The following is a 27,729-nucleotide window of genomic DNA, read 5'->3' on the forward strand; positions in this document are numbered from 1 at the left end:
AATAAATAAATAAAGTCATAAAACAGGGAGCCACTGATTTAGGGTTTTGGAGTTACCTGGAAGAGTGTCACCTCACTCAAGTGTCTGCCCAAATGTCCATTCCTCTGAAACCTTGTCTGATCCTCTATCCCATTCCCCTTCCTCTACTCTACAGTCTCTATTATAGCACCATCACATCCAATTGTCTACTCTTCTTTTCTCCATGCCTCCCACTAACCAGGTTGAGGGCTCAGAGGGCAGAAATAGTCTTATTCATCTCTGTATCAACCCAGCACTACATCTGGCATACAGTAGGTGCTCAACATATGTGTCTTGAAGGAATAAAAAGGAGTAATGTCTTGATTTATCTTAGATTCTTTATCAAAACATACACCCCCCAATAAGAACAGGGTCTATATAAAGATGGCCTGAAGGTTTCTGTGGTGAGACAGAGAAGTGGTTGTCTACAAGGGGTTAGGGATGCCATAGAGTCTGGGTGGGTGGGTGTCATGGTTGTGTGTGGTTCTCATCCACCTCTAACCTTGACTGAAGATAGCAACCCCCTCAGTCCATTACAGGTAGGCTTGGCCTTGTTTCAAAGCTGTTTGTGATGAAAAGTACAGCCCCCAAGTAGTCAATGATATTTTAATAATGTTGTATGGTGACAGATGACAACTACACTTACCGTGGTGAGCACTGTGTAATGTACAGAATTGTTGAACCACTATGTTGTGCACCTGAAGCTAATATAACATGTATGCCAATCTTACTTCAATAATAAAAACAAAATTTTTAAGCTGTTTGACCATCCTAGAACCTTCAGCCCTTCAGACTTCCTATCGATTCTATTGCTCTCAACTGGGGCCTTGGTCTTGCACCTTACTTACCCAGTATGTAGGAAGGCTTGCTAAGAAGCTTGTAACAAGCAACTATGAGGCTCAGCTAACATCCCTTCTCAGTTGAGCTCACTCACCTGTGCTCTCTCTTAACGAGGGCTGCCTGCTGCAGGGATATGGTTTGTGAGACCTCGCCTACAAGAAGATATTAATGTCCGTGGCCAGGCCACAAATACCAGTTCCCAGAAACCTAGTGACTTGTGGAACTAGGGAAAAAACACTGAATTTTTTTTTTAATTGTGGCACATTTATTTCCTTGTCTCTGCTAGCCCAAACCTGTGTATGAAATGATCAGAGGCTCCTATTAAAATCAAACTGCTGGTATGGAATAGTTCCAGGCAGAGGAAATCTGGATGTTGGAACAGAGTCATGGAAAGTAGAAGGCGTGGGTTTGTAACTTTATTAACAGGCTGGTGCAGGCCCAGTGCTGAGGAAGGGTGCTGGGGATAAAAGGAGAGGGTTGATGAGATTACAGGGGAGTGGTTCCACCAATGTGCTTTATAAAGCACAAGAAATAGGGGCACCTGGGTGGCTCAGTCGGTTAAGCAAGCGTCCGACTTCAGCTCAGGTCATGATCTCACAGTCTGTGAGTTCGGGCCCGCATCGGGCTCTGTGCTGACAGCTCAGAGCCTGGAGCCTATTTCAGATTCTGTGTCTCCCTCTCTTCCCCTCCCCCACTCATACTCTGTCTCTGTCTCTCTCAAAAATAAATTAAAAAACATATAAAGGACAAGAAATAGAAGCAGGGTCACAGGTGGTGTCTAACTTTTTTATTTAAAAAAAATTTTTTTTAATGTTTGTTTTTGAGAGAGACAGAGCCTGAGTTGGGGAGGGACAGAGAGAGAAAGAGAGAGAGAGAGAGAGAGAGAGAGAGAGAGAAATCTGAAGCAGGCTCCAGGCTCTGAGCTGTCAGCACAGAGCCTGATGTGGGGCTTGAACTCACAAACTATGAGATCATGACCTGAGCCAAAGTCCAATGCTTAACCAACTGAGCCACCTAGGTGCCCCACCTAACTCTTTTAAATTTTTAAGAATTTCCCAGAAGGATGAATTTCCCAGAGGCTGAGGTGCGCTGGGAGACCCACAAGCCAGACTAGCCATGTCATTTGGCTAGGACCAGAGTTACTGGAGAAATTTTATTCAGAGGGTGAGAAAGAACTTTATTTCCAACCTGCTTGAGTGAGGGCTTTGTACATTCCTCAGGTCCCCGGAGGTCTGGCCTCAGACACTACCAGCTGTGCCTGGGTAGCAGGACCCTCTCTCGCAGCACAAGGTCGAGAGTGTGGGGAAGACGGGGCTGAAGTAGGAGGGAGGGAAGTGCAGCTGCGTGTTCCTGGAGTTCCCAGAAGGGGCTGACACAGGAAGCCTTTTTCCTCTGTTCTCCAGGGCCACACTGTGGGGTCAGGCAGGTCATGCACTGCCCCCAGCTGAAGAGCAGCTCTCAGGAGAGCCCTTTCCCACAGCACTGTCTGTGGAAGAAGGGCGGGCTTTGCCTCCACACTGAGTATGTGCAATGTTGAGCCCATCCTCCTACACACACACACACACACACACGCACACGCACACACACACACAGTCTATTTTCTATGGGAGGAGAGGGTTATCCTGCAACGGGATTCTCACACCTCCCATGGCTCCCCTCCCTGCAGCTGCCCCCACCCCATTGTCTCTCATCCCCACCACTGCCAAAGGCCCCCTTGGAGCCACAGAGCACTGGCTTTCCTGGCCCCAGACCTCTGCTCAATAGACCTGCCTCTTCCTCATTTTCTCCACCCCTAAGATTTCTTACTTTTTCAGGTGGCCCAGCCCTCAGCCTCCCCCAGGGCCTCCTAGCAATGCTTTCCAAGCAGTATCTCTCAGAAGTAGTAGTCCCTCCCTCTGTGGTCCCCAGGCTTTGTTTACACTTAGTTGATTCTGCCTTGGATTTTAGCAACCTCTGAGGATGGCAGTACAACCTAGTGGGTTCTGGAGGCAGAATGACCATGTTCAAGGACTGAACCTGCTTTGTAGACCTATATGACCTCAGGTAACATACTGGACCCTCCTCTGAGCCTCCACTTCTTTGTCTGTAAAGTGGGAATAAGATTAGACCTGCGTCCTGGGGATTTGTGAGATGGAACAAAATGATGCTAATGAAGCCCTTGTCACAGTTCCTAGTATATAGTTAGCAATGCACAAATGTTGCCCAGTGTTATTTAATCCGTGTGTTCACTCTTTCCCCAGCATGCCTTTCTGGCTGGCTGATGGAAGGAGGGAGAGAAGGCAGGGTAGGGACGGAGGTGGGGAGGTCAAGGTGTCCAACCCATTCTCAACTGAATTCCAGAGTAATCAAGATGGCATTATCCCAAAGGAGGAGGGAAAATATGTCCAAGGGCCAGATAAACATCCTCTCTAGCAGGTCTCGTGGCTAGAGATGCATAAGATTAGATGAACAAAATCAAAACATGCTCAGTATCGTGGGAGGAACACCTGACAGAAGAGCTGACCAGACAAGCCTTTCATCTTCATCTTTGGTGAACAAATTCTAATTGCTGTCACAGTCATTTATAATTATTGTGGTGACAGAAAGGTGGAGTGAGCACCAACCATAGTGAGTGGTTCACGCGATATGTCTCATTTCCTGTGGGCAAGCCCCTGTGAGCAGCCAGGACTAGAGATTGTACGAAGAGTCTCTGAACACCAGAGAAGCTCAGAAAATGCAGTTCTGTGTCTAAAAGACAATGGACAAATTAGCCAAATGCTTGCGTTTTCCCAGGAGTAAGCCACCATTAAATACAATTTGTGGAAGCATTACTGATGAGAAAAGGTGCTGGCATCAGGAAACATCCACCCTAAAACTTACCCAATGAAGGAAATGCTTAGTAGTAACTATGAGCACTTATTTATATGTAATGGCATTTAAACTTGGACTTATTTTAGATAATGCACTTGATATGACATATTGACTATATAAATGATCTGACTCATTTTAGGAAATGAGAAGGATTTTCTAATAATTTTTACACTGGGCCAGGAGAGAGGGGTTTCAAACAAAGAGAAATGGCACTGTGCTAGCCCTTAAATTCATACTTTAGTAGAGGCAACAAAACATATGTTTGTAAGGTTTTATCTATACCTATTTTAATCTATACCAGAGCTCAAAACCCAGACCCTAAATCTACCTGCATATCTTGTCTGGCCAGCACAGAGGTTTTTAAAATCTAAATTTGAATGTCTTTATTGGGGTACAAATGTTTCTAGTTCAGCACAGTTCTCCCCCGACCACCACCGCCTTCCTCACACACTGGACCTGCAACTAGACTCTGAAAGCTTTTAAGGTGGCAACCGGGTTCTATACCTTTCTTTCTAAGTATGCCCATGCCTTTGGCTTAAAGCAATACAATTTGGACCCAATGAACTGCAATCCAAAGACACGCTCTGAGGCACATGTAATGCCATAAACTGTTAAGGGCAGTTTTTCAGAGCTAGGCACTGGGATAGGTTCTGGGGATACCCAAAGATTCCCTGTACCATAAGGGATTAAGATACTGAAATAACCAAGGCACCAAATGAAATTGAAGAATACTGAAAAGAGGATGTTATGTGATAAGAACATGCCTAGAGAGGTGGGAGTTGCTGATTCCAGACAAAAATTAAATTCTTTAGAAAGAAACATGCTTAGAATAGAGAAGAAGCACTAACGTTGATTGGGTTCTTAACATATGTCAGGCCCTGATCTAAGTATTTTCCATGGATGTAGCTCAGAGTGAGTAGGAACTACAGGTATCCCCATTTTACAGATGGAGAAGCAGGCACAGAGAGGTTAATTACTTAGCCAAGGTCACATTGCAGCTGGTAGGCAGCAGATTCACAGTTGGAACACAGGCAGTCTGGCCACTAGAGCACTCACTCTTAGCCACCATTCTATGCTGCATCCCAAGAATAACCCACCGTTATGCTGCATCGGTTTCTTGCAAATATCCTTTAGGAATCCAAAGTTTCTCTCTAGTTTAAGGTTCATCAAGCCTCTTGTCTGATATTTTGGAGTTTTTTAATTATTATTTTGAGAGAGACAGAGAGAGCATGAGCGGGGGAAGGGCAGAAAGGGGGAGACCTCCAGCAGGCTGTGTGCTGTCCGTGCAGAGCCCGATGTGGGGCTTGAACTCATGAAACTGTGAGATCATGACCTGAGCCAAAATCAAGAGTTGGATGCTCAACAGACCGAGCCACCCAGGAGGCCCTGATATTTCGTATTCTGAGAGAAATTACTCTGTCAAAGAAAAATAGTATAACACGTATAAATGATAAGCCTAGTTTTCAAGCTATCAGAAAATGATAAATTTGGCATTTTGGTTTATAAGTCAGTCTCTTGTAGCTTAGATAGTGTGAATCAATTCATCAAATTCTAATCACTCTTGCACTGAGCTGAGAAAAATCAAGCTTCTCCAGGTGATTTGTATGCATAAAATTTCAAAACCATTAGCTATAAGGTGTAAATGCTCCATCAATGAAAAAAGCAACTTTTTAAGCAGAAACAAAGTTAGTTATTTACTTAACTAGTCATTTATAAATTTCATAAACTCATTACTATATTATCATATTTAATATTCTAAGATGCACACAAAAATATATGTTAAAATAATTTCCAAGGAATAGAAGTAGGTACTCCACTGCCCGCAGTGAATCATCTTGCATGCTTCTTGGCATATTTATACTTCCCTTTTTGGAATCTGATGCCTTAGATCAAGGATCTTATAGCTAGAGCATCAAACTTAGACTAGTGTTAAAAATCCTTGAAGGCTACTCAAAACCCAAATTAAGAATAATTTCTAAACTTGAAGCATTGTGCATTGCTACCTGAGGTGAAACCCACCAGAATGGATCTTAGAGGTCTTGGCAAATCTGTGTCTCTGTAATGTTTAAATAATTCCAACCTGTTCTTAGATATCCTAGTTTATAAACATCCTTTTATTATCCGGTAAAATAGCCTTGGTTGCTTCACCTCTCAGGGTTAGGCAAGTGGAAGAGAATGGAAAAATACTTGTTTACCACATGACTGGCTCACAGCCAACGTAAGAATATCCTTGTCATCTGGTTTAATGCAAAACATCCAGTTCCTCCCTTTTACCAGACTCTTCTTCCCCGAGTCAGGTTATCCCCAAGACAGCACACTGAGCATGTTGCAATCCCTTTCTTATCTAGCATTCTATTGGGCAGAACATGAATTCAGCTACCTGTCCTGTAGAATTTAGAGATTCAAGATCTTTGCAGTGATGACCCGCCCTTGGAGCCCAGAGCTGCCATGTCAGAAGTTCAAGTGCCCTGTAGGCACCCTGCTGTGAGGAAGCCTGGGCCCCGCAGAGAGGCCATGTGTAGGTGTTCAGGCTGACAGCCAGCATCACCTGCCAGGCATGTAAGTGAAGACATCTCCAGATGACTCCAGCCCCCATCTGTCAAGTCCCCCAGCTGACAAGTCTCTCCAGCTGAGCCCAGACATCATGGAACACAGAAGAGCTATCCTGTTATGCCCTCTCTTAGTTCCTAACCCACAAAATCCATGAGCACAATAAAATGGCTGTTTTCGCCACTAAATCGTGATGTGGTTTGTTACACAGTAACAGTAAAGGTCTCTGTGAGATTCTGAAGTGCTCTCTGAATTATTACAGAAAGACAACATTATGTTCAGTGTTAAATGGCCTTATTTGTTTTCTAATTCAGGGCAACCGGGCAGCCATTGATTTGTGATATATAGGGCAACTCTCTAATAAGAATGTTTATTAAACCCCAACATCATTTCTTTTGTGTACCAGCATAAAGCCAATTACTACATTTGCAGAATAACTGTGGCTATGGTCACTTCACTGTCCCCTGAAAAGCAGCTCTTTTGTTCTGTCCCCTCTCTCAGAAATGAACTGGCACCCCCTCCTTCTCCTCCAGCTCTTCCTCTTTTCTTCTCTCCCCTGTTGCTCAAGCCAGGACCCCAGGAGTCGTTCTTGGCACCTCTCTCTTTTGTTGAGCCCCACATTTAATCCATCGTCAAATCCTGTTATGATCCACTTCCATAATATGCCTGGAAGCAATCCAGGTCTCTCCACCTCCAGTAGATACAAACAATCCATGTGAGTGGCGCCCCCTAGAGCTCATGGGTACACAGCAACCCTGACCAGAGCTGCAGCCCCACTGCAGGTTTATCCTTTCTACCCTGACTCTAGCCTCCCGGTCTTCCTGCTGTTCTCTCACAGTGTCTGCTCTTCTCCTCACACTCCTTCCTTCACACAACACAACTTTAAACCACCACGAGAGCCTTTTGCACTTAGAATGAAACCCACACTCCTTCACTGAGCTCTGATGACCCGGCCCTTCCTTGGCTCCTCTCCAACCTCCTTTTCTTCCATTTTCTCTCTTGCTGACTGGCTTCCAGCCACACTGGCCTTCTTCCTGTTCCCAGAATTTGCCACTCTCCCTCACCCCATCAGGGCCTTCACACATATCTTTATCCCAACTAAAACATTAAGCTTGGGGCACCTGAGTGGCTCAGTTGGTCAAGTGTCCGACTTGGGCTCAGGTCATGATGTCGCAGTTGGAGCCCCACATCAGGCTCTACAACGACAGTGCAGAGTCTGCTTGGGATTCTCTCTCTCTCTCTCTCTCTCTCTCTCTCTCTCACTCTCTCTCTCTCCCCCCCCCCCCCCGTCCCTGCCCCACTGGCATGTGTGCATGCTCTCTCTCTTTCTCTCAAAATAAATAAATAAACTTAAAAAAAAAAAACCATTAACCTCATATTCTCAGGGCCTCCAGTTTTTCATGGCCTATCTCAGCTTGAATGTCACTGCCACCTCCCAGAGATCTTTCCAGACCACCTTTTGTTCAGGATCATAGCACACTGTGGGCTTCCTTCACCGGGGCCTTCCCAATTTGTATGGACCAATTGACTCATTTCTTGTGCCTGTTTACTGCCTGCCTTTCCATGACACTGTAAGCTCCTGAAGGCAAAGACCAGGCCTGCTTTCACCACCCACGTATGCAACCCCAGCGCCCAGCACAGTGCCTGGAATACAGCAGGCTCAATCTGTATACTCGAAGTGAGTACATTAACTTGCACACTGTAGAGAGGCACACCTGTGGTACCACCACTACCCCCTGGAACTTTTGTTTTCCTTCCAGTTTGACCACAGACTAGTGGTTCTCAAAGTATGGTCCCAACCAGCAATCAGCATCACCTGGGAACTTATGAGAAATGTAGATTCCCAGCCCACCCTGGACCTCCCAAATCAGAAACTCTGGGGGTCGGGCCCAGCAACCTATATTTTAACAAACCTCCTGGGATTCTGATGCATACTCAAGTTCAAGAACCACTGCCCTAGACGATTCCAGAGACTCTCATTCTCCAACAAAGTAAAGCATGTTCTACTGGCTCTGAGGGTCAGTTCTAGGTGATAGGTTAAAATTAAGAGAAAAAACAAAAGAAGTCGGAATTTGAAGCCAAATGACTTTGGAAAATACTGTGTTCAAGAAAGTTAAACACATTTCCTCATGGCAGAAATTCTCATAGCCTTTAATATGGCAATATGCACTGTAAATCAATAACACAAGGAATTTTGCAGGAGTGCTTCCCAATTTTATTTAGCCACAAAACCTCTTTCTTCCCCTTCTAAACACATATCAGATTTGTTTGAGACTCTGAGAAACACACTCTGGAAAATGGTATCCAATGTATTCTTCCCCCCTGCCCAAATCTTTCCACCATCATTCCAATTCACCGTGCCTACAACAATATTAATAATGTCTGAGTCATTGGCAACAACTGTTTTCAGCTTTGTGCAGCTTTATCTCTTTTGCTCTCACTCAGGTTTGAAAATAAATGCTTAATATTAAGTACATATTCATACACATATGTTTAATGCCAATAAGAAGAAATCCGATCTTTGTTAAAGCCAAAAATGTCTATAAAGACAAGTGTGGAAGAATGGAAAATGGTGGCAATTTCAAGTTGAATTAGAAAAAGAGGCAGAGTTTAGGCTCTTGCTCTGTATTGGAGCAGGCAGTAATGAGATTCACTTTTTAGACTGTGAGAGAAGAGTCCTCTGAAGAGCATTAGAGGACCAACTTCATGTCTGGGGCTCTGGGAAAGCCTTGGTTTTCTTCCTCAGTTGAATGGGGATGGGGAGGGCATTCCCCAATGACAGAGTCGGGGAGGGGGGTGGTAAACTGCACAGGTGAATGAAGAATTATTGGTCCCAGCTGACAATCAGTAACCTAGAGAAGGCCGAGCCAGCTTGGAAATAGGAAGTTAAAATATTCATGCCAAACATCCAGTGTTTACTTAATCAGGGCTAATGATTAGCTTCTTAATGAAATTTTACAAGCTCAGTTGAACACAGAAAACATTGGCTTCTCTAAAAGCAAATAGGTCTGTTTGTATTGTAATCAAACATCTGGAGCACAGAAACCCCCTAACCCTCAGTAGTACAGAGGTGGCTCCATCTGGGGGCTTCCAACCTTTCTGGAAAGATGAATGCGGTCAACCTGTGAGGACGGAGGGAGAATGGTGACCAACAAGTCAGCTATGAGCACATCCACCACATTCCTTGGTTTTAAAACTGCAGGATTTAGCGCCACAGATCCTGACATAAACTTTGGGCCTTTGTGCAGCTGTTAGGTAGAGGCCTGGATGGCCAAAGGAGCTAACACAGTCAGCGCTAATTCCAGAATGTGTTCGGAGGGCTTTGCAGAAGCAATCTGACTGGAGTTGTTTCTGTACTTCCGGCAAACTCTTCCTGCTTAAATTATAGGTAAAATTCAGTAAAACAGGGGAGGGAGGGATGAACAGGCAGAACACAGTGGTGAAACTATTCTGTGTGATACCATAATGGTGGTTACATGTCCTTGTACATTTGCCAAAACCCATACAGGGTACAACACCAAGAGTAAATCCTAATGTAAACTATGGACTTCGGGTGGAAATAATGTGTAGATGTGAAAATGTAGGTTTATGGAGTGTAACAAATGTACCCTTCTGTTGGGATATGTTGACAATGGGGGAGGCTAGGCATGTGCGGCGACAGGGGATATAAGGGTACCTTCCTTCCTCTCAATTTTGCTGTGAACCTAAAACTGCTCTAAAAAATAAAGTCTATTTTTTAATTCAATAAAATTAAAAGTTTCTAGGGGTGCGTGGGTGGCTCCATTGGTTGAGTGTCTGACTTTGGCTCAGGTCATGATCTCACAGGTTGTGGGTTCGAGCCCCGCGTCAGGCTCTGTGCAGACAGCTCAGAGGCTGGACCCTGCTTTGGATTCTGAGTCTCCTTCTCTCTCTGCCCCTCCTCCACTTGCATTCTATCTCTCTCTGTCTCTCTCTCTTTCTCAAAATAAATAAACATTAAAAATTTTTTGGAAAAAAAATTAAATTTCTAAACATCTTTTTATTCATACTTTATGTAAGATTGAGAGAACATCATTCACCCAAATAATAAATCACCATCATTACTTGGAGAAGGAAGTTAATAAAGATGGTGGGTGGGCTTAAAAGTTCTCCCACCACCCCCACTCTAACACCTACCCAGGCCCTTCCTGACACTGTTGCTGAGGGAGGAGACTGCTGCACTAAGAGTCCTGGCCACACGGGGAGTGTGCAGGGGCAGAGCATTTCTACTTCTACTGCGGAACTGACCATCTCCTTTGACAACTTGATTAAATATCTGTCTCAACCACCTGATTATATAACCCAGGAGGACAAGAACCCTGCCCTGTTCATCTTAAATTCCCAGCCCCTGGCACAATGCCAGGAATGTGGTAGGTGATGCTCGATGTCTGCTGATTGAATAGAAGTGAAAACACCACACTCAAATAGTTCTTTAACTGTCACTTGTGTGTTAAATATTTTCTTTAAATATTCAAGTTTAATAGGGCCCAAGGAAATTACCAATCAAATTTAGGAAATACATAACAAGACCCATTTTGAAATTGCTAAATAGCTAACTAAAGTTTGACTACATCTCTAGAAACAAGATATCCATTCATAGCCCCTATGGATTTTTATGAGCAAAATGCAAAACAGGGTCAATCATGTGATCTTTCTAGAACAATTTCACATTGACCCAAGGACTACTGAGTCATTATTCAAAATTAAAGATGGTAAAATCTTCCTTAACTTTTCAATTATACCTACAAAATCTACAAAATGCTTTTAAAATAAAACCTTGTTCCCTAACAAGTATTCTTTCAATAGGAAGCTCAGAAGAAGGATATTTAAATGTGTACTAAAGAAAACCCAGGCACTGGAGTTATTCTGTACCTATGTCTGAAGTCAAATTGTCATATTATAGCAAAAACAGACTTCTCTGACATTTACAATCTTATCAAAAACCAAGAATTCTAAATATTACTATAAAGCACCTCAACATATTTGTCCCTAGTTTTTCCCTTCTTGAAGGAAAAGCCATTAAAGCTTTACTAATATGGGGGAACTATATATTGAAATATGTGATTTACCTCTGGAGGAATTCTATTTTCTTTTCTCCTCCAGCTTTATTGAGGTATAATTGACAAATTGTTAAGATATTTAGAGTGTATAACATGATGATTTGATAGATACATACATTATAAAAAGATTCCCCGCATGGACTTAACACATCTCTCACCTCGCATACTTAACCTTCATTCATTCATTCATTCATTCATTCATTCAGTTTTAGATTCCAAACACAAGTGACACCATGCAGAGTTTGTCTATTTTTTTTTTTTCATTTAGAATATAATATCCTGCAGGCTCATCCATGTTGTTGCAAATAACAGGGCTTTCCTCTTTTTTAACTTAATATTTAGCTGAACAATACTCCAGTGTGTGTGTGTGTGTGTGTGTGTGTGTGTGTGTGTGTGTGTGTGAGACGTTTTCTTTATCCATTCATCCATCCACAGATACCTAGTTTGTTTCCACACGTTGGCTACTGTTAATAATGCATATGCTATGAACACAGGAATGAAGATATTTCTTTTTTTTTTTTTAATTTTTTTAATGTTTATTCTTGAGAGAGAGACAGAGAGCAGAAGGCAGGGGAGGGACAGAGAGAGGGAGACACAGAATCATAAGCAGGCTCCAGGCTCTGAGCTGTCAGCGCAGAGCCCAATACGGAGCTCAAATTCACGAGCCATGAGATGGTGACCTGAGCTGAAGTCGGACACTTAACCAACTGAGCCACCCAGGCGCCCCTGAATGCAGATATTTCTTCAAGATAATGATTTCATTTCTTTTAGAAATATACCCAAAAGTGGAATTGATGGATTGTAGTTCTATATTTAACTTTTTGAGGAGTCTCCATACTGTTTCCAGAGTGGCTGCACCAGTTTGCATTCCCACCAATAGTGCATGAGGGTTCCTTTTCTCCACATCCTCACTAACATTTGTTGTTCCTTGTGTAAAAATTTTAACCATTCTGACAGGTGCGAGGTAGTTAGTGTCTCATTGTGGTTTTGATTTGCATTTTCCTGATGATTAGTGATGTTGAGCACTTTTTCATGTACCTGTTGGCTATCTGTGTCTTCTTTGAGGGAAATCTATTCTTGCAGTACCAAGAACAAAATCACAATTCCTTGAAAAAGAGAATTTTATAAATAAATGTTTTCAGTGGTGTTGCGTAAAAATCGCTGTCTAAAAATACCATTTATAATGATTTTATTTTTACAAAGAGGATAATTGTTATTGAACAAACTTACATGGTTCCCCTTCTAACTTATTTTTTTCCAAGTATACAATTGGTAAGTTTTTAAATATTTTAATTGTGGTAAAATACACATAACAAAATTTGCCGCATTAACTTTTTTTTTTTTTTTTTTTTTTGGAGAGAGAGAGAGAGAATGAGCAGGGGAGGGGCAGGAAGAGAATCTTTTTTTTTTTTAAGTTTACTTATTTATTTTGAGAGACAGTGAGCATGAACAGGGGAGGCGCAGAGAGAGATAGAGACAGAATCCCAAACAGGCCCTGTGCTGCCAGCCCAGAGCCCAACGCCAGGCTTGAACCCAAGAACCCTGAGATCATGATCTGAGTTGAGGTCAAGAGTCAGACGCTCAACCCACTGAGCCACGCAGGTGCCCCAAAAGAGAGAGAATCTTAAGCAGGCTTTACACCCAGCATGGAGCCCAACAAGGGGCTTGATCCCACAAGCCTGGGATCATGACCTGAGCTGAAATCAAGAGTTGGATGCTCAACCGACTGAGCCACCAACAGTTTCACAAATGTGAAACCCCATTAACTGTTTTCTAACCCATTTCTAGAATTGGTACAATCGTTACCACAGGTTAAACTCAGAGAGTCCCTCACAAAAGAAAGGTAACATATAGCTGCTATTAAAAAGCTATGGCCAAAAATAGATCCACTGGGATAAAATTTTAGAAGGAATATTGTAGGAATATGAAATATATGAAGTAAATGTTTCTGTATTCACATAGATAAATCTCAAGCACATAATGTTTGAAGAAGTAAGTTACAGAGAATATATATATAGTTTGCATATGTAATTTTTTTTTAGAGAGAGAGTGAGTGCACATGTGCGTGTGGAGAAGGGAGAGGCAGAGGGAGAGGAAGAGAGAGAGACTCTTAAGCAGGCTCCACACTCAGCTCAGAGCCTGATGTGGGGCTCCATCTCACAACCGGGAAATCAAGACCTGAGCAGAAATCAAGAGTCAGATGCTTAAGTGGCTGAACCACCCAAGCACCCCTCTAATATTTTTTGCCCCCCCACTGTCATATTTCTAAAGGTACACACGACCATCTATTGTTCTAGAGTATGTGTACACAATGCTCACACAGAGATACAAAGGTATAAATAAAATTGGATTGCATAAAGACAAGGATGGGGAAGATATATAAAACTTCAGGACAGTAGTTCCCCCTGAGAAGAGAAGCAGGGAGAGAGGTGATGCGTGAGGAAGCCTAAAAGAGGCTTCAGCTCTGTTCACCGGTTCCTAGCTGGTGCCAGCCCCACTGAAGGAGAAAGGGATTCATCAGGAACAAAGCCACATCCAGCTCTCACAGAGCTGACATGCTAGTGGAAGGAGATGGACAGAAGACAAGCAAATAAATACACTATATATGTCAGGTAGTGAAAACTGCTAGCAAGAAAAGGTTAGAGGGGAGGTTTTACATGGAAGATTGGGGACGGTGTCCCAGATGCGGTAGTATTTATGCAAAGACATGAATGACCCAAGAACCACGTATTTATATGGGAGAAAACCTCGACATCTATAAAATTTCATTTTGTGTTTTTTCTTAAATATGGCAAAGAGTTAACATTTTTTTCCATCTCAGTCATGAGCTTGTGGTTGTTTTCTGTTTGAACGTTTTCATAATAAAACGAGATTAAAAAAAAAGAAAGCGCACTACCATCAATTCCTGAAAGATTAGGATGAAGGACATTAGACATCTCTGAATTCCTTCCAAATGGAGTATCTTAAGCCTGTGACTGTAGATCCTATTTCCTACAGGGTCCTGCAAGTATTCAGGCCCCCCCTGAGAAACAGCCAGTAATTGACAATGCTGCCTGATGACTAGGTTATGCTTGCTTGCTTATGTATACTTATCCATCCATCCATCCATCCATCCATCCATCCATCCAACCACCCACCCACCTACCCACTGATTGATCGATCGATCTATTTTTCTATCTATCTATCTATCTATCTATCTATCTATCTATCTATCTAATCTATCTTTGCTTCCCAAGTAAATTGCATGTCTATTCAAACACAGTGTTCCCTATTTCAAAGGAAGAGGGAAGAAGATGAAAAGTCAATCCTGCGCATATGCCTTAAATAGGGAAAAGGGCATATATCCAAGTAAGTGAGGATGCAAGACGTAAATCAACATGAGGAACTGATGACAAAAGACAGGACCTCTGTGAGCAGGAGGGAAAAACATGCACAGTCTGTACTGATGAGCTAGAGAGCTGTCATTTATTACATGCTCCAATGTCACCCTTCCCCTTCCCTCCTTCCAAAGAAAGGGATTAGTATCTTAGTGATGTTCTATGCCCACATGCACAGCAAAGTAGGGGAGACTCACAGCTATGTGAATCCCTCAACCCTTTTTCTTGGAGATAACGTAAATTGACTAAGAAATATATGAGGAAGTATATGGGCACAAGTTCTAGTGCTACACCCCCAGTAAGTACCTAACAAACACTTGGTGAATGGATGAATGTACATCAGGTTGCTCCTGGCAATATTACATAAATACTTTTCGTACTAGAAGCATTTCCTAGGTCACAAAAGTCTTTCATGAACTGTGGCAAAGACTGCCGGTTTGCCCCCACATCTTTCTTTCATCATAAATGTAATAAACATAATAAATAATAAGCTGCCTTTTAACTGAGTACACAGCCACCTGATGTGGTTCTGTACAATATGTGAGCAATCCTTAGTGGAAGCATCCTTAAAGAGAACGGGTACACCCTTTTTCACCTTCCTCCTTTCTCTTAGCTGGAATTTGGATATAATGATTGGAACTCAAGTGCTCATTCTGGGCTATGAGATTGAAGCCACCTGCTAAGAACAGCAGTGCAAAAGGAAACAAAGACTGGGTCCCACACCACAAAGTATCATGCTAGTCCTGGGCAGCCTGGCTCTAGACTCATATACAGGAAACAAAACTTCTATTTCCTACGAAAATAAAGTTCTATTTTATTAAAAGCTACTATTTTACTATTATCGCTGTGTTTTTTTTTGTTTTTTTTTTTTTTTTTTTTGGTCAAAAGCAGTCAAATCTAACGCTAACAGATACACATTTCATCTCCCTAGCCATAACCTTATAAAAAGTTTGTTATAGTGGCCATTTTATAGACAGGGAAGTGAGGCCAGAGTATATCAAGAGGCTTCTGCCTCTGAGGTTAGCCCAGTACTCTTCTCCCTCCATCATAGTTGCATTTTGGTGGGACTGATATAGATTATGTAGCCAACCAATAAAATATATCAAGCATGGATATACCAGGTTTGTTGTGAAGGGGCTATACCAGAAAGTGAATGTGTGCATGTGTGGGTAGGGAAAGCCAGGGAGGAGCTCAGGAAGGGAGACTAGAGGAGAAGGAGAAGGTAGCCTGTATTACTTCAGGATGACTTTAGAAAGTACACAGCAAGTACCCATAACTGTCCTGTACTAACTGCCAGGAACGGCCTGTTAAGCAGAAAGTTGGCAAGTGATGTGACTATAACCAGCTATGCAACCTCCCGGAGAAAAATCCCACCCCTCCCCCAGGCTTCTACCCTAATTGAATAACATATCCACTTAGCCCTTTGTATTCCTTTCTTTTCTTTCAAAGTCAGTGGCAATAATAATATGTCTATAAAACTACAATTGGAAAGTCCTCTGGCTGTCATAATACAGTTATTTAACATTTGAAACAGAAAGTAATATATCCTTGGTAAAAATCAGGGCCAGCACAACTAATCAAACTAAAATATACCTTATATCCTTTTAATTTAAGCATGTCTTTTAAGAATAATCTGAATGTGATCATATCTGCCTAATCCATTTTTAAAATATGAGTTATCTCTTTTCCACAAAGATTTAAATTTTTTTTCTGATTACAAGTATATTCTCAGTGTAAAAGAAATTGCAAAATGAAGGAAACCATGAAGTGTCTGGAAACTTGTACTAAATTTATCCTAATTGAAACTAACGACCAAAACCTGAATAGCCAAAGCAATCTTGAGAAAGAAGACCAAAGCTGGAAGTTTCACACGCCCTGATTTCAAACTACAGAGCTATAGTATTTAAAACAGGACAATATTGGTATAAAACAGGCAGAAAGATCAATGGAACAGAACAGAGAGCCCAGAAATAAACCTACGTGTATATGGTCAATTAATTTACAACAAAGAAGCCAAGCACATACAACGGGGAAAGGACAGTATCTTCAATAAATGTGTTGGGAAACCTGGACAGGCACATGTGAAAGAATGAAACTAGACCACTGCTTGCATCATACCCAAAAATTAACTCAAAACAGTTAAATGTTAGACCTGAGTCACACAGATCCTAGAAGGAAAAATAAGAAGTGGTAAGCTCCTTGACGTTGGTCCTTGGCAATGATGTTTTGAACCTGACACCAAAGGCAAAGGCAACAAAAGCAAAAATAAACAAGTGGGTCTACATCAAAGTAAAGAGCTTCTACACGACAAAAGAAATTATCATCAAAAAGCAAACAAACGAAGAATCTAACTCAAAAAAGAGGTATTTTTCCAAAAGACTACATATGGCCAACAGGCACTTGAAGAGATGTTCAAAATCACTAATCAGGGAAATGCAAATCAAAACCACATTGAGATATCACCTCACACCTGTCAGAATGGCTATTATTGAAAAGATAAGAAATAACAAGAGTTGTGGAGGATGCCGAGAAAGGAAACCCTTGTGATTGCTGGTGAGAATGTAAACTGGTGCAGCCACTATGGAAAACAATTCGTAGGTTCCTCAAAAAAACAAAAAACAAAAATAGAACTACCATATGATTCAGCAATTTTACTTCTGGTATTTATCCAAAAAAAAAAAAAAAAAAAAAAAAACAAACCAAAAACTTGAACTCAAAGAGATATATGCACCCCATGTTCACTGCAGTATTACTTACAATAGCCAAGATATGGAAACAACCTAAGTGTCCACTGATGTATGAGTGAATATAGAAAATGTGGTGTGTGTGTGTGTGTGTGTGTGTGTGTGTGTGTGTGTGTGACACACACAATGGGAAATTATTCATCCATAAAAAAATGAAAACCTGCCATTTGCAACAACATGGGTGGCCCTTAAAAGCATGATGCTAAGTGAAATAAGTCAGAGAAAGACAAATACTGTTTGATCTCACTTATGTGTGGAATCAAAAACAAAACAAAACCAAGCTCATAGATAAAGAGAACACATTGGTGGTTGCGAGGTAGAAGATGGGGAGGGGGTAGGCAAAATATGTGAAGGGGGTCATAGGATACAAACTTCCAGTTATAAAATAAATAAATCATGGAGATATACAGCATGGTGACTATAACTAATCATACTGTATTGCATACTTGAAAGTTGCTAAGAGAGTAGATCTTAAAAGTTCTCCTTAGGGGGAAAAATATTTTGTTATTATGTATGGTAACAGATCTTTACCAGACTTATTGTGGCAATCATTTTGCAATGTATACAAATATTGAATCATTATGTTGTACACTTTAAACTATACAATGTTACATGTCAATTATATTTAAATTTTTAAAATTATCTTTCCATAATTTATGATATGAAATGTTCATATAGCTAAGTAAAAAGAAATGCAATTTTATGATATTGCCATCTAGAATCTTATACATTTTCAGTCTTCAATATCAAAAAAAGGGAGTCCTCTCTGAAATTCCTGTAAAAGGGGAAACATGATGGTAGAAAAAAAGAACTCTACTGAGGTGTCAACAGCTCCCACCACCATTCCTCAGACTCCTGCTAATACCGTAGAAAAGACCCTAGTGACATAATACAAAATGGGAATACCTCCCTGCCTGTCATTGTAGGTAATAAGCACCATGTCACTGAAGTATGCTCTACACTTATTCAAACAGACAAATACAACAAGTGTATTTTAAAAGTCATGGGGCGCCTGGGTGGCTCAGTCAGTTAAGCATCTGACTTCGGCTCCGGTCATGATCTCAAGGTTCATGAGTTCTCCCTGCATCCAGCTCTGTGCTGACAGCTTGGATTCTGTGTCTCCCTCTCTCTCTGCTCCTCCCCAGCTCGCACTGTTTGTCTCTCTCTCTCTCTCTCTCTCAAAAATCAATAGAACATTAAAAACAATTTTAAAAAATAAACAAATAAATAATAAAAGTCATATCCTGGGGTGCCAGGGTGGCTTAGTTGGTTAAGCATCCAACTCTTGATTTCAGCTCAAGTCATGATCTCACAGTTTGATTCGTGAGATTGAGCCCTGTGTCGGGCTCCCCACTGTGGAGCCTGCTTGGGATTCTCTCTCTCCCCCTCTCTCTGTCTCTCTGTCTCTCTCTCCCTCCCTCCCTCAAAAATAAAAAAAATTTAAAGTCATATCCTTATACTAAATATGAACAACTCTGGAAGCTAGTTTGTTGGCTTGTGTGTGTGTGTGTTATAGAAATGCATTTGTTTTTACCTCTTACCAACATAATACATGGTGAGTGCAAAAAATACTAATAATATATAAAGGAACAAACAAAAAAGCAAAATTCCACTAACCAATTTCAACTATAATTAAACTTTTGAAGAATATTCTCTTAGACCTCTTCTTCTATTTGTATATATACATGATATACTTTAACAACTGATTGTTTCTTTCATAAACATATCTTGAAGAACCTATCTATCAATAAATATATGATATAAATAAAAACTGACATAAGCTATCCTTTTTAAAGCTAGTATGATGGGGCACCTGGGTGGCTCAGTCAGGTGAGCAACCAACTCTTGATTTTAGCTCAGATCATGATCTCACAGTTCAAAGGTTCAAGCCCCACATCAGTGTGCAGCCTGCTTGGGATTCATATTCTCTCTCTCTCTCTCTCTCTCTCTCTCTCTCTCTCTCTCTCTTCTCTCAAAATAAATAAATAAGCCACATATGATAGTATGATATTACCACATATATATGTACTGTAATATATTTAAGAAATAAAGTACCGGTAATTCCCAGTTTCTTGTTATTATAAACCACCCAGAAACAGATACATTTATACAAATTGCTGTCTGGTGATTTCCTTTAGGGGATTTTCCCAGGAGTTGTGTTGCTGTGTCAATGGGTGTACACAATTGAATGCTGATACAGACTGCCAAACCCTTCAAAGGTGAGCACAAATTAAACTTTCCCCAAAAAGGCATCAGAGTGTCCCTTCAACTACACCATCCCTGAGATCTTATTTTCACCTCTGCTGATCCAACTGGCAAAGCGTGGCTGCTTTATATGAACTCTTCGATTTCAGGTGAAGTTGAGCCTGGGCACCCTTTCGTATGTTTTGGTTATCTGCATTTTTTCTTTGGTGAGTGCCCTCTGTATGTCCTGGGCCCATTTCTCTATTTGGAGGTTTTTCTTTTTCTAAATAATCTACAAGAGTTTTTTATGTATTAGGAATCTCAATGCTTTTTCACATATAGCATACATATCTTTGATTTATCTTTTAATCTTGCTTTTGGTAATGATTTAATATACAGAAGTGCATAGTTTTTATATATTCAAAAGTATCCACATTTTCCGTCTTGGTTTTTATCTTTGTTATTATGCTTAGGAAGTTCTTTCCCACACCAAGACTGAAAAAAATATTTCCCCCTTCTTATATTTCACTACTTTATCTTTTTATTTTCTACCTCTAGATTTATCTTCATATAGGAACTTGGGAGGGGGAAGAAAAAAGGAAATTAGGGAAGAGTTCAGCTTTTTACTAGCCAGTTGTCTCAACATTCTTTATTGATTAACCCATCTCATCCCAGTGGTTTGAAACACGTTCTTTATTTTATACCAAATGTCCATATACACCTGGGTCTAATTCTGGATTCCTTGTTCCACTAATTTGGTTGCCTATTCCTGTGCCAATAACACACTGTTTTATTTTTTTTGTCATTTGTTTTAATAGATTTTATGAAACTCCCCCTTTGTTGATTTTCTTTTAAGTTTTATTTATTTTGGAAGAGAGAAACGGGGGGGGGGGGGGAGAGTGGGAGGGAGAGAGAGAATCCCAAGCAGGCTCCAGGCTCAGCACAGAGCCTGATGCAGGGTTCAATCCCACAACTGACTCCAAGATCACTACCTGAGCCAATATCAAAAGTCAGACAGACGCTCAATCGACTGGGCCGCCCAAGCAGCCCTGATATTCTTTTTTAAGAGTCTTCTCACATGTTTATTCCTCTAAATACTAAAGTTTAGAATGATCTTGACAAGTTTCCCCAACCGAAGTCCTGTCCCCAAATTCAACTGTGTGTATATATATACATATATATACACACATATATGTATAACTGAATTTATACATTCAGTTCAAACAATTGAGGTTTATTAATATAAGAAAAATATAGCTCACTTATTCATATTTGCATCCTCCCCTCAAACGTAATATCTAATGTGAGAAAAAGAGCCATAACCTTTTATCTAGAGATGTCCATATTCTCATGCTATTTACAATATACATCTTTTAATTGAAAGATTTTTCTTTGTGCTATAAAAATGCCTAGCAATTGCAAAGTAATACTAATGCCATTACATTTGGAGTGTTTCTATAGTTCCAAACAACGATCTCTATTATTTGGAGGGTGCACAGTGTATATACCCTTGTAAGATTTCTCACTCACAGCGGACGGCTCTTCTACCTCCAAGGTCAGTGCTGGAGAAATGGGGCCACGAGCTGCTGGGCATCCCCTAGAGGATCGTTAGGAATGATGCTAATCAGACCTGCCTTCACACATTTTAAATGGCCAAGAAGCCACATCACTGCAGCCTGCCCAGTGCCGTCTGGAGGTCATGAATCATTCTCTACAAGACACAGGTCGCGGCTTCCAAACCACAGCCCCACATCCTGGGCACTGGTCCAACAAGGAGCAGGAGATGGGACAGTATTGCCAGGCACATGCTGAGAGACAGGCACCCACCCTCAGCACAAAAAGCACCCCTCCCAGAGCTATGAAGGGATCACCAGCCTCCCTACAGGCTAATGAGCCAGAAGTGCTGTCAATGTTTGAAGAACACAGGCCACCGCTCTCTCCAGAACACTGAGCCACTGGCTTCACACTTTAGATTTCCAGATACAGGTGGCCAGAGAAACCTTTACTGCTGAATATTTGCTGATCTCATCCACGGTTAGTAAAACGGTGGCCTGCAGGCCAGATTTGGCCCACAGACATGTTTTCTTTGGCTTCAACAATGTTGGATCACTTTTTGGAACCAATATTTAACAATTTAGAGATTTCCTGTATTTTCTCTTAAAAACGTAGGAAGTCTGGGCCACACTGGGCCCACGTTCCTGCATACCAACACTCAGAGCTGAGTGGGTCAGCGTGCTTCTATTAGTTATGAGACTGGAGTTTGCCATCCCAGCCTCCTTGTTCCCAGCAGTTTCTGATTTAGGTCTAATTTAGGAAGTGCTCAGATCTCTAAGCCAACAAAACATCTCAGGTTTTTATCCCCATATCAATTCTTCATTTAAAAAAAAAAAAAGAAAAAAGTCAAGCAACATATATGTAAGTGACGGAAAACACAAAAATCTAGAAGCTTAAAAGGCTGGGCTATATAGTCTGTATTCCTTTTTTTTTTTTTTTTTTCAACATTTTTTATTTATTTTTGGGACAGAGAGAGACAGAGCATGAACGGGGGAGGGGCAGAGAGAGAGGGAGACACAGAATCGGAAACAGGCTCCAGGCTCCGAGCCATCAGCCCAGAGCCTGACGCGGGGCTCGAACTCACGGACCGCGAGATCGTGACCTGGCTGAAGTCGGACGCTTAACCGACTGCGCCACCCAGGCGCCCCTATAGTCTGTATTCCTAATGTTCTAGGGAATCTGACATGATAGAATCAAGCTGAGAAAAACTTAACGTATTAAATTTATCACTCAAGGCTGTTTACACTTTTTTTAATGTTTATTTTTTGAGAGACAGAGACAGAGCATGACTGGGAGAGTAGCAGAGAGGGAGGGAGACACAGAATCGGAAGCAGGCTGCAGGCTCTGAGCTGTCAGCACAGAGCGTGACACGGGGCTCAAACTTACAGACCGTGAAATCACGACCTGAGCCGAAGTCGGATACTTAACCAACTGAGCCACCCAGGTACCCCTGACTCAAGGCTCTTTAGGTAGAGCCATATTGCACCCTTCCAGGTGGATTCAAAACATATGTTCTATTTTTAAAAGAAATAGTGCAAACTTCCAGTTATAAAACAAATAAGTCATGGGGATGTAACTATAGTTAATAATACCGTATTGCAGATTTGAAAGTTGCTAAGACAACAGATCTTAAAAATTCTTATGACAAGAAAAAAAACTTTGTAACTATGTGAGGTGATGGATGTTAACTAGACTTGCAGTGATCATTTTAACAGAAAGAAACATTGCAGGGAGCCTGGGTGTCTCAGTGGGTTGAGCGTCTGACTCTGTCATGATCCCAGGGTCGTGGGATGGAGCCCGGCTTAAGATTCTCTCTCTCTCTCCCTCTGCACCCCCACCCCAGCTTGCACTCACTTGTGTACTCTCTCTCTTAAAAAATAAATAGTGCAACACCCCTACACAAATGGACACTGAGTGCATATTACAAGCTTACTATTGGTAATTCGTCTTATTTCTTTTTAGAAAATTCATCATACGTTGTTGGTACAACAACCAACTTAACGCTTATAGTTAAAAACAAAAGCTTTAATGCTTGTCTCCCCTTTTTTCACTGTAAGTCCCCTACCAACGTAAGCTTAACGTTTACCTCGCGATTTATTCTATTATATTCACATATCATCCCTTCCTATGTTGGAATTGGAGAGGACAAGCAAAACATGCCAATATTCTTGGGCTAAATCCTATTAGAGAAAATAATAAACATTAATAGCTTGACAAAACCATTTTGTTGTAGAAAATAGATGGATTAAAATAATCAACTTGGGAACAACCCAACTATAAAAAAAAACACTTTTGAAACTACTGGAACAAAATAAAATTGAAAATGCACTGGGTATTAGAAGATAAGGAATTATTGTTGATTTTGTTTGGTATGATCATGGTTGTGGGTGCATGAGTGCACATGTGTGTATTCATAACTGTTACCGATACTTTAAAAAAGAAATAAACACCATGGGTTTGCTATCAGGTGGGACTTAAAAATCTTGGAATTATAGTCCTTCACAGTTGTAAGAGACTTTAAACATCACCTAGTCCAGGCATGGGAAGGAGGTTTCAATGCTGTCCTGAGAAGAAATTTTGGTCTTTAAGACTCAAAGAAAAAGAAATGCCACAAACTATGAGCAAGGTCAGCTCAGGGCACATGAGAGGAGACTGGGGCCATGTGCTACAATTAGTCTCCTTTAGAACCACTTAGAACCACCAGTCTAGTGGTCTTTCAGGGAGCTTACTACTTATTATTAAGTCAGCTCATTATTTCTTTAGACAGCTCTGTTCATTAAGTTATTTCTTCTATTTCGAGCTGTATATCCATTCGGTAGCTTACAACCACCAACATAATGGTAAGTCTAGTTCCATTTTAACTTGACAGCATTTGAACTATTTGAGGCCTCAAATTCTCCTGTTCTTCCCAGGTCTAAAACATCACCAGCTTCTTCGGCCCCTCCTCGCATGGCATGGTTCCCTCCTGGTCTTTACCACTCACCAATGACAGGCACTAATTATCTCTGTACCCATTCCAGCATGGCACAGTGGCACTGTTGGTGTCACATTGTCATAGCATAATCCTAAAAATGACTGTATTACGTTCAAATTTGGTTTTCAGGCTCTATGCATTCATTTTGAATTCAGATGCTCCACTTTGAATTCTAGCTCAATTTGTTAGTCTGATAAAGCCTTCTAAAATCTTTCTAGTTATCGACTACATGTGGGTCAATTTAAATGAATTTCTCAGAGTGTACAACTTGCCTTCCCACATTTCCTGACCCTGGCATGCCACCAGCCAGAGAATCCACAAAAAGGACTTCCTGGTCCTTCAGTGGCTCCTCAAATCCATCTACAGATTTGCAATCTTACAAAGAAAACTTTTAATCTTACAACTGAGACCTGAGGGACACTAACCAAGCCAGACACTATTTGACAATGTATCCCCTCATTGGCAGATAGGAAAAACAGGCCACCACAAATTGGCTTAACATAACTAATAAAGCAAGGTTTAGTCATTCACTCAACATGTGCTCCAAGGACTGAAGTAGGAAATTGAGGAAAAGAGAATGAATGACATAGCAACCATGTCATCAAGCTCATAGTCTCTCAAAACTAAATAGCTCAAGTAAAGTGATCAGTGAGGGACAAGGAGCTATGGGAGGTGAGAGAAGAGGTAGGTTTCTTTGACTGGGTTGGGAGGTGGCAGAAAAGGCAGCAAAAAGGAAACGAGAATTAGGACAACTCAATGGAAGAAGCAATAGGTCTGGAAAGGCAGATGGGATGGGAACAGTGGAGAAATGAGAAAATAAATACCAATGGGTTGAATAACTTTGTTCAGTTCACACATAGGGTCCATGAATACTGCCAGTGGGAAATCAAGATAGGAAAAACACAGAGAGGCAAAGCTGAATGAGACTGCTTCCCATATCAGGAGCCCCTAATCAAGGGATATTCATACCAAAGAACAGGTGACCAATCAAAAGACACAGGAAGGTGGGAAAGAAAAAAGAAGGCAAAAAAAAAAAAAAAATCAGAACCTAGGACAAAAAAGAAAATTTAAGTGAATAAATACGGTAAAGAGAGAAAAGCAAAGGGTGAGAAGACAAGAAGACAAATATTGTCCTCCCACTAACAGGAGGCTCCTCCGTTATTTATTTCCCTTCCTTGCCATTTAAATGTACTGGTTAGTGGCCTCTTTTCCCTCCTGAAGTAAAGCTGCAGACTTAGATCCCTAATCCTTATTTGTCTTCCATCTCCATATGCCCTTCATTAACAATCACTCTCCCTAAACTGCCTAATCCACCCCTAGCAAAACAGTCAACACGACTGATCCCCAAGCAGTGTTGGCCAAAGAAAAGCATGGCATTAAGAGAACAACTCACTGTCTTCAACGTACCTGAAAAGAGAGCAGGGAATCAAGTGAGGTTCTTTACACTCACCCGAGGGAAGGGAAAGGGGGATATGAAGAGAGGGTCTACAGAAGTGAGAATGGAGGAAAGGGACCAGGACCCAAGGAGCCACACCATCACTGGAAGGAGGTCAGGCATTCATTCATTTATTGCTCTTCCTCCCTCTACCCTACCCTTCCCTGCTGCAGGGCATCCAAAAGCCCACACACACAACCTCTGCAACAGCATCCCTTAGGTGTCAATTTGCCACATCACTTCATCAGTCCCTCATGATTAACCCAGACCCCTAACAGTGTCCTGCATTTTCCCTTTCAAAATATATGTCAATAAGATTCCACATTTGTTGGCTTCTCTGCCATGTCACAAGCCCATGAGGGAGAGAGCAATCTCACTGCTATATCCCTAGCACTCAGCACTGGGTCCGAACTCAGTCAGTTACTGTTGAATGAGTAAGGCACCGCAAAGACAAGTAAGTGTTATCCCTTGAGTTCCCTAAAATTCTGTAGTACCAAAAATTGATGTGGCCAAGATTGCTAACTATTCATGTTCTCCAACCTTTTGGGACACAGCTATACTAATTTCCCAACCTCCCTTGTGGTTCAGTGTGGCATGGGACTGAGTTCTGGTCAATGGGCTGTGTGCTCAAGTGATTATGCCACTTCCAAGATCACCCATAAGAATCGTCCTGTGCTTTGCCTCCATGCTCTTTTTTCCCTTCTGACTGGCTGGACTGAAGATGGATCCCTTGGGTGACCTTGGAAGCTACGTGTTGATACCTAGGACCCTCTGTGGAAAAGAGCCACCTCTCTGATCTGTTCATAAGAGAACTAAACTTCTCTTATATCTGAGCAATTATATATTTAGAAGTCTATGTGTTACAGCAGTTAACCTATCTAATTCAATAACACAATTGGGTTACAACTGAAGTTAAGCCTTCTTAACCTTTAACAGCCAGCAAGTGTTTGCCACTTTCCGAAGGAGAAATAAAGGCCATTCAGAGGGCAGTGCAATCTTTCTTGATATGAACAGAAGCTTGGTTTGCTCATAATCATCAGGAAAAGATAGTAACTAACCTTGCCTTGGGCTTGCCTGGGCTTGGGCCAGAGCCACAAAATAAGCTAGGCAAATTCCGGTGATGTCAGAACACTGGACAGTCAGCTTGCTGGCCTCGGCTCCTCTCAGAAGGATGGGTCACGCCCCATAGGCTCTGGACAAATGCCTGACTGCCTTCTCAAGTAGTTCGGCCCTGGCCTCATCGGTGCTTACCTTGCAAAATGTCATAAAACATTGCCCTGTTGTTTTCAGTGCCAGCTGGGGAGAAGCTGCCAGAAGCTTTTTCAGAAAGCCACACCAATCTGCACTGCCACAGAACAAGGGCTGTACCAAATGACTCTCCCAAATGAAGCATTCAGCCGGCCGGACAGAGATTCGACCTCAGACATAATTCATTTCCCTGTGGCAAAGCTCTTCTGCAGATGTGTTTGACTCTTTCTGTCATTTCCACCTAACGCTAGAGACTTCAAAGAGAGCCCCTCTCCCTGATAGACTACAGCACTGAGGTAATTGACTTACATTAAGAGAATTAGTGGCATGGACTGCATGTAATTGCTTGTTCAATCTAGGTCTAGGAAACTATTACAAGGGTAAATCATTGACTAACTCTTTTCACTTTTCTTCATTGAAGCTTTGTTTATTTCAGGAACTTCCAGATCCAATCGTTCTGAACCTTCTGGGGGCCACAGACCCCTTTACAAATACTATGAAATGTCTTCACTCTTTCACAGAAAAAAATACACGTCCATAAGCACACACATGTATTACATGTGATTTCAGAGTACCCGATTTACGCACTGGTCCCAGGTTCATGGACCCTTTAGTGCAGAGGTCAGCATACTTCCCCTCTAAAGAGCCAGATAGTAAATATCTTTGACCTTCTGGGCCATGTACAGTCTCTGTCATCAATTACTACCCAACTCTGCTGCTACAGGGTGAAAGCCGTCATGGCTGTGCCCCAAGAGAACTTTATTTATAGACATGGAAATCTGATTATCATATAATCTTCATGTGTCACAAATAATTGTTCTTCTTTTCATTTCTTCCCCCAGCCATTTAAAAAATGAAAACCATTCTTAGCTGGTAG

General features: G+C 41.5%; 1 protein-coding gene across 7 annotated transcripts in view; it reads right to left on the minus strand.

The window, feature by feature from the left end:
- Positions 1-27,729, minus strand: part of ANKRD44 (ankyrin repeat domain 44) — a 229,412-nt gene that overhangs the window by 197,451 nt on the left and 4,232 nt on the right. The gene's annotated exons all lie outside the window — the stretch shown is intronic.

Source organism: Panthera leo, chromosome C1 (genome assembly GCF_018350215.1).
Source record: "Panthera leo isolate Ple1 chromosome C1, P.leo_Ple1_pat1.1, whole genome shotgun sequence".
In the NCBI taxonomy this organism is placed as follows: Eukaryota; Metazoa; Chordata; class Mammalia; order Carnivora; family Felidae; genus Panthera; species Panthera leo.